The sequence below is a fragment of the Gracilinanus agilis genome, chromosome 2 (assembly GCF_016433145.1).
Source record: "Gracilinanus agilis isolate LMUSP501 chromosome 2, AgileGrace, whole genome shotgun sequence".
Lineage (NCBI taxonomy): Eukaryota > Metazoa > Chordata > Mammalia > Didelphimorphia > Didelphidae > Gracilinanus > Gracilinanus agilis.
The window spans coordinates 219,037,590-219,043,754 of NC_058131.1; positions in this window are offsets into that span (position 1 = coordinate 219,037,590).

Below are 6,165 nucleotides of genomic sequence, written 5' to 3' on the forward strand. Positions count from 1 at the left end.
TCTGTTTCTTTTGCAGAGAGATCCAGGACTCTCAGAATGATATAGAGCTCTTCCCTAAAAGAGAATACCATCTGTCCCTCAACTGAACTCTCATGTCATTCTTTTCTGCACCAGATATGGGAATATCACTGCCCTGTGGATGTCTTGCTTTTTGTTCTTCCCAAGTGTTCACCTATCTTCTGGGGCTCTGACTCTGGTTTTCTAGCTAGGGAATAAGAACTTGGAGTTAACAGCATGCTAGATATGATTAGTCTTAAGATCTAGAATGCTGGTACTTCTCTGACACATTAAGAGTTGAGAAGGGCACTGTCTTACTAAGAGAAGTTTGATCATGTTGGCCTCTAGGTCACTTTTTACATCTCCTGGCATGTTCTTGTCATGAGGAATCCAGTGGCTCATTCTGTGAGCACATTTTATTCTCATTTCTAAGCAGCATGGAATGAGCCACTGGATTCCTCCCAGTAAGGATGAACTTGTGCCAACTGGATTCTAGAGATGCTTAGGATTCTTTTCTGGAATCCATCACAATAGATAAAGCAGAGTTGCAACAACAGATCTATTGGGGTTCTTAAGGATGTGCTCTTGTCAGTGGAAGAACCAGGAGTCTCCCCATAGGAACTGTTTTAGAAAGTCCCACCCACTGGTCTTTACTTTTGTGCTACTATCCCCAAAGGGCTTCTTAGAGTAAACAGGGCTTTCAGTTGCCCCTCTGGGAAGAAAAGCTAATGCTTTCCTTTAGGCTGTGGCTTCATTGCTTTAACCAATCATGTATGTGAAGATCGCACAGGAGTCAAGATCAGTTAAAATTGCATTGGTGCTCTGGCGATTACAAAACGAGGCATAGCACAAGAGAGTCCTTTCCCCACTGATTTTGCTGACCTTAAGGTGGCTAAATAAATCAGAGGATTGAATTTACAGAAGTATCTTGCCTTGATGTCTAGACAGCAAGAAAGAAGTAAACTGCTGTTCCTGTGAGCCTGACACTGGGCATTGGATTCTAGTTACAAAAAAATTAATTGGGATGACATTTAAAAGTGGTGACTATCTTTATCGGGGGCACACACAGCTGGTGCAGCCTTCTGACAACCAGACCCTCCAATCCTGTCTCCTCCCATAGAATCTTGATTTTTTTATATCAGGTAGACTAATGGCCTCTGCTGATCCTCATAGCTGGTGTGTACACGTGTTTGTGCGCATGCCTGCACACATGCTACTGTATTGCTATGTGCTATCATTGCTAGCATCATATTTTGACATAAGTACTCTCCTCACTGATCTTTATTTCCATACCCCATCATCAGTACTTGGGTCAGTGAGACTCTTCTCTGTTGCCATATGAATTGGACTTCAACCCTTTCCTGGAGTGGTGAGGTACCATTGAGAGTTTGTGATGCCAAGAAGAAATGAATGATGAATTGTTGTCAATTCCATTCTCACATTCTTAATAAGGTGAAAATGGGGAATTGCTGATCTGACATTTACTGAGAGAAGTTGGCAAGTTCTAGGCAAGAAGCAGTGAATCTGAGATGCCCTCGCTCCCACTGTTCTACTCGCTTCCTTCTTTTAGCATCTTTTAGAGTTCCCTTTGCCTGTCTCACTGAAATTCTCAAGGTCAAGCCACCGGTGGTCTGTCTTAGGCCTCTTCACGTATTTGTGTTTGCCCACGGAAAATATCTGTGAGGTGTGTAGACTAGTGGTGAAAGGCCATTTGGGAGCCAATACAATGTCAAAATGGCACTCTCTTTCCCCCAGTATTGGGAAACCCCATCGTGGACATACACCAAAGCAGCCAATACCGGGTAGTTCCCACAAAGCCAACTCAAATCAAATCTAGGAGATGCGAATGGAAGATTCCAGCCCAATGATAAAAATGCTTTGTGGTTTTTAATTTGTGAATGCGTTTTTTTTTTTCATGAACTTTATTCTTGAAAAAGAATGGTAAGGAAGGACAGGCTCCTGCCTTGTTTACATGAGATGTATAGATGCATTTGTGCTCTTGGAGCTTGCAGCACCCTTCTCAGTACTTAAATGTCATAAAAACCCATTTGCTACATTCAGACCAGATCATAAATATTTTAACATCAGTGATATTATTACCTTCAGTATTTTTCTATTGACCAAGGTTAGGATTTTTTGCCATTAAACAGGTAATAAGTTATGCAAAGTATTTAGCTTTTATAATACATTGTAATTGTTAATTAAAGGGGTAAAAATGGGCTGCATCACTGAGTAATGAACTTTATGTGAGAAATTTCCCATGGATTTGACTCTCATTCCTTTAGTACTCTTGTTATATTTCTTTTGGAAGCAATTATAAAGATTTATTTGAAAATGTCTAAAAGTTATGTATATTTTATAAATATATATTATATATATATTAATAGGAACATATATATAATATATATAGACTTATAACTATTAAACCATAGGTGCATTTTACTGTTTTTTGTATTGCGTTCTTTGGGGTAGTATATGCAAAGGATAAGATATGAGTATGACATGAATGTTGTACTATTTGCTTATGTAATATATAGTTTTAAATGTTTTAATTACTGTATATAATATATACACTATAGGCCAGCATGCTTGTTGGAAAGATTGTCATTCTAGTTTATTAAAATTTGAATGTAAGAAAAACTGGCTATTCAACTGTGGATTGAAAAATATTCCATTCTAAAATATTTACACTAAACATTTAGGCTTTTTAATGAGTAGATCTTTTAAAGAAGGAAATAACTAAAGAAGGAGAGGTGCCTTTTTAAAAAAACAAATATGGCCTTATAATGAAGATGATGGAGGAGTGTATTATGTGTGCATATATATGTTTATTATATGTACATGCATAGGTATGTATATACATGCATTGTGTATGTATACATACATATAGTTGTATGTATGTTTATATTTGAGCTGTGGCCACTGATGTCTCTTTACTGTATTTGTTAAACTTGCAGGTCTTCAGGGTATTGTGTATGAGCCCATCTCTGTGCTCTTCTGAGCACTACATAATACTTTTTTAGAATATTTATGTGAATTCATAGAAATTTCCATAGAAGAAAGGCTATGCTATTCATTTTTTATATTTGAATTAGAATTCATGTAGATGAAAGTGTATGTCCACAAAATGATGGGACCTCATTTAGCTTGGTTACGTTAAGAGTGCCTCTTGAAAGGTTGATTTTTAAAATGCTTCATATATTTTCATCTTTTTTATTTTCACTAGAGATTCAAGAGGAAGTTTCAACTACTAAGACATTATTTTTAGATCAAATAATAACTGGACTAGTTAAAAAATCCCACCCTAGGAGAGTTTTAAAGCATTGAAACAGCATCTTTCATACCTACCTCTCTGTCACTGTCTCCATATTTTTCTTTAAAAGGAAATCTTTTTATTATGTTTGAAATGAAGGTTTATACAATCTACAAACATTTTGGTGCTAAAATTTTGCCATTTAAGTTACATGGGACCTACATTTCCCAAAACACATTTTAGACCTTGGAATTCTCTTTATTTAATTATTTATGGTGGCTTATGAATGACTAGAGTTCATTTTTCTCTAATTGGAATGAATACGAGCTTTTTGTCACCAAGTTTCTGACATGGTTCCACTGTCAGTACTTTGATGGGCTTATGACCAACTGGTATCATACCTCCATCCACTGATGTAGATCATAGACTCTTGGTGTCAACTCATTTGGTACAATTCTTATCCATGTCTCTGTGTATATATCCTGTAATCAGTCTACCCAATGTGCTGAAGCCTTGCTTTGGTTCTTGTAACATTTTCTAGGTAACAAACAGTGCTACCCCTTTTCTCTGGTCAGCCCACCTTCTTTCATAGTCATGAATACATTTGACAATGTCACTCCCATTACTCCTTCCCTGCAAATTATTCTTGGTAATGTGAAAGTAAGCTATTATATGAAAAGAATAATAGAAAAGAGCTATCCAAAGAAATTTTATCAGATTAATCTGTTTCAACCATCTGACTTTGATTACGTCTATTACTAATAGTGGCACTTCTTTAGCAGTTTTTATAATTTATAAACCATTTTATAGCCATTTTATTTAGGGAGTTGGAATTGCCACAAGTTGTGACTTACAGGAATTTGTTGTGTTTTGGGTTAGCTGCCTCTTTGATTACTAATGAAGTTTACTGAGAAAAGGATCTGAAAATTTTCATGATAAAAATCATAAATATTTCCTATACCATTTTGGTAATTTTGATTAGGTCATTAAAAGTTTCTATTTAGGCAGTTTTTTTTTGTCTTCCACTTGTTTATCCTTGCCCACATAATAGATACCCATCTTGATAAATAGATAAAAAGGTTAAAGCATATAACAGATCTTTTTTACATTGTCGCACCTTTTAAGTAACATGTTATCTTTGTATATAAATGCTATTCTGGACCTAACTTCTAGAAGATGCTACCTCCCTGGACACCTCCTCTAATGCCTTTTAAGACCAGGAATTGACCTATATTACTTTGCTCATTGTTTCTATATCTAAACCCTTCCTTTGCCAGCATTACTCAGTAACCACTTCTCCTTTGAGGTTTATTCCATTTGACTAATATCACCTCATAACTAATATCATCTAATTTCACACATTTATCTAATGTCATACTTATCTGCCAGCATCTAGAGCCTATTCAATCCAACAATCAGTCAACAGATAAATGTATTAAGTGCTTACTATGTACAAGACACTAGGTGAGCTTATTCCTCTTTTTTTTAAGTTCAGTCTTCCTCATCACTTTAACCTCTGTGTATTTTGATGACCATTTACATATTCTGGTATCAACCTCAGTTCCCACATTCTTTATCTTCATTCACCAAAACTAATTTTTGATCTCACCGTATTTACACAGACCTTCTACCTTCTGAACTTCCCCTTTGATCATAAATGCCTATCTTTCATCTTACTACTTCATTCATTGTCTTAAACAGGACTTCCGGTTTACCTCTGCCCTTACCTCATTTTTCCACCTTCATAGTCTTGACTGTGAGTTCTACTAGTTCTTTTTCCTCTGTCCTTGAGACCCATGTTCTCTTACACTACTGTTCATGCCTAGCAGACCCAGCATTGCTTCTCCCATTTGGCACATCCATTCCTATTCACACACTGCGAGAGATCTCACCAATTAGGCTAATTAGACCCACCACAGATTTGTTATCTAACACAACTGGGCCTTTACTGAAATGGGGATCTTTTTATTCTTGATTGGCTCTCATTTTCTACAGTGACTCTCAAACCTCTTCTCTCTTTAAGCCTCTTCTCCCTTTCTTAAGCAGAATTCCTTGTTTCCTTTACTGGGAAAAGAAATGAATATCATAATCTCTTTTCTGTTCATCCTTCTACATCATACTCCATTCTTTCCTCATTTGCCCCTATCTCTGAGGGAAAAGTGACCCCCTTTTTTTTTCCATTGACCTTTCTTGTGAAGTACAGTTCCTTTATTTTTGCTTTTGATCTCATTCATCTCTATTTTCTTCTGGGAAGTAAGTTATCTCACTGATTATCCTCTCTCACCTTCAGTGTTTACGGCCACTAGATTCTTCCTGCTTATACATATGCCTGATTCTTTCCCTTTTATAGCTCTTTGCCCTTTTACAGGCTATTTCCTAGGAGGGACTCTATACCCATTCTTTCTGTTTTCACTTTCTCAGCCCTTGCATTCTAGCTTCCAACTCCACCATTTAGCTTAAATGTCTCTCTCCAAGGTTCTTGAAACTTTTTCTTGTAAGGTTTCATTGATCTCTTTATTGCTCAGTCCTGTGATCTTTGCATCTCTGTAGTCCACACCTGGATACTTTCTTCTACGTAGGCTTCACTTCTGTTGCTTTCTCGGTTCTATCACTACTCTGTGTGGCTGCATTACTATCTATATCCTAAGCATGAGATGCTGACCTGTCCTTCTCCCTTTTAACTCTATCCTATTGATGATCTCAGCTGTCATGAATTCAATCCTTGTAGATGATTCCCAAATCGTACTTTCAGTCCTAACCTCACACCTGAACTCTAGCCCTGAATTAGAGGATAGCTGGTTGTTAGTAAGCATTTATTAAGTGCCTCCTATGTACCAGCACTATATGCTAAATGCTGGGGATACAAAAAGAGGGGGAAAGTCCTTATTCTTGAATTTGCAATCTAATGGAGGAGA